The sequence below is a fragment of the Lepidothrix coronata genome, unplaced genomic scaffold (assembly GCF_001604755.1).
Source record: "Lepidothrix coronata isolate B3197 unplaced genomic scaffold, Lepidothrix_coronata-1.0 Scaffold93, whole genome shotgun sequence".
In the NCBI taxonomy this organism is placed as follows: Eukaryota; Metazoa; Chordata; class Aves; order Passeriformes; family Pipridae; genus Lepidothrix; species Lepidothrix coronata.
Window position 1 is genome coordinate 1672135 of NW_016690273.1, and position 2325 is coordinate 1674459.

Consider the following 2325-nt stretch of genomic DNA (forward strand, 5'->3'; position numbering starts at 1 on the left):
GGGGGGGGGGGGGGGGGGGGGCAGGGGGGGGGGGGAGCGACCCCCGGGGTCGGGTGGGAGCGGGGACATGATTGGGGGACACACGCACAGACGGGTGGGACTCACACATGGGTGGGGGACGCGCACACTCACGTACACGCATGGGTGGGACACGGACACACCGACAGACAGACACACCGACAGACAGACACACCGACACACGGACACACCGACACACGCGGAGGTGGCACTTGCTGCGGGGTGGGTGCCACGGGTGCCACAGAGTCCCCACGCACCCAAAGTGGGGAGCGGGACACTGCACGGGCAGAGCCGACCCCCGTTTCTCCTCACATCCCCACAAACTGCCTGGACTACCACTCAAACTGCCCCAAAAACCCAAAAAATGCCCCCAAGCCGAGGGGTGGGAGCAGCAGCCCGCGCCGAGCCGCTGGCAGGAGCTGCCGAGCCGTGCACTCGAGGAAGCTCCTGCTCCCTTTGCTCCTCTTAGCCTGATTCATTTGATTTTTTACGCATTAATTCACGATCATCTCTTTGCCGCTCGGTTTCTCCCCTCCCGGGGGAATTCACTGGCTGTTTATCCGGGATTTCCCGTACGCACCTCTGCTCAAAGCCGTGGAGCTCACTCCCTGCTTGCTCCAACGTGTGTTTTTCCACCTCTTTGCATGCTTGGGTCCCTCTTTAAACTCTTTAGGGGTGTTTTAATTTACACTGGAATGGGTGACTGATTTCAAAACCTTTCACTCCTTTTAGCAGCTCCTAACCTCCAAAACGCCCTTCTTTCCCCCCAGACACCCTTCTTTCTCAGAGCTGGGCACTGCCTGGCATCACTGCAGGAACAACTTTAAGGGCAAAACGTCGAATTTCTCCTTCTGTTCCAGTTTTCTTATCGGGTTCTTGCAAAACCCATTTGGCAACCCACTGCCTTCCTGTGCACGAGGTGAGGAGCAGCAAACCCTGCTCTTGTGGGGCCACTGACACTGGGGGATGGGGCCCCTGGCTCAAGGTCACTGCTGCCAAAATTGGGCTCTTTTGTACCACCAAATTCCTCTTATTTCTACTCAAGCAAAGGGAGCTTCAACCTCGACGCCTGATGGGTTAAGGAGGAGACCCCTAAATATGCCAAGCCTTGAAGCATGGCCATGTTTTGGGGTTTAGTGGTTTCTAAAACCCCCAGAAGTATTTTGGACTGTCATGGCACTGAGTGACTTTATCCTGTCTCTGCCCAGTGCGATTTTTATCTCCGGCTCTTGACATGGAGCCAAAGCCATGAATAGTTGGCCGGCACTGGAGCGTGCTGGGGCCACACCAGTCTCCCTCCTCCCTGCTCAGCACCCCTCAGGAAACCAGGCCACAGAGCAAAGACCCTGTGGCTTCCATGGAGGAGAAAATCACCCCCCAAAGTCCACCCCATGGCGGTGCTTTGGCTTCCCAGTGACTCTGGTGCCGTGGTGGAGCCTGATAATTGTGTTATCCGAGGTCTCTGGTTATCTCCTAGAAGTTTGGGGTTGCCAGGGTGGTTGTGGGGTTACTGAGTGGCTCCCTTGGGCTGGCAGGTCTCCGTGGAAATGTAATTTCTTCCAGACATGGAGCTTGGAGGGGAAAACAGTCACCAAAAAGCAGGGGATTGATGCAAAGTGGTCCCACGCTCGTCTCCAGGTCCAACTGTTGCTTCATCCAGCAAGCACCAGAAAATCATGGAGGGCAAAACCAAAGCCAAATTCCTGATATAAACACCTCCAGGAAGCCTAAAAGATGCAAGTGTCCCGTTTTTCATGTGCAATAAATAAAAAGCAAGGTCTGGGGGCTCAAATAGGATCCTCCCCCTGTCCCGTGGGATGCTGCAGCACCTCCTGGGGAGAAGGTGAAATAGGGATGCAGGGGTAAAGCAGGCAGGGAGCATCACTTTTGCCAAAGGAGGAAGGAAGTGTTGATGGAGGGATTAAATATTGACCTGGGTTGATGTTTGCTGCCAGCAGGATCCATCCCCAGAGACCTGCCGTGCTGGGAATCAATGGGATTGATTTCCCAGGGTGGGGACCAAGGCAGAAGGTTTTGGTACCACCTGGGAAGCAAAGGTTGGAAGGGGGATTGATTCAGAGAGGAATTCAGGGAGTTTCTTGGGGGAAACCAGAAATTCCCTGAAAAAATCATTTGTCCCAATGCAAAACATTTTATTTGACCTACGAACAAAGCTGTTACATCTTTACATCGTTACATCTTTTATCCAAGCTCCCTTTCCTCTTTTGAGCTTGGCTCAAGGTACTGCAAAAACCCTCCAGGAAACCAGAACACTCCCAGAAAAATACTTTTCATGGAGAAAACTAA

General features: G+C 53.6%; 1 protein-coding gene across 1 annotated transcript in view; it reads left to right on the forward strand.

Annotated features, from left to right (window-relative positions):
* P2RY2 (purinergic receptor P2Y2) overlaps positions 1-2325 on the forward strand; it is an 11340-nt gene that overhangs the window by 542 nt on the left and 8473 nt on the right. The gene's annotated exons all lie outside the window — the stretch shown is intronic.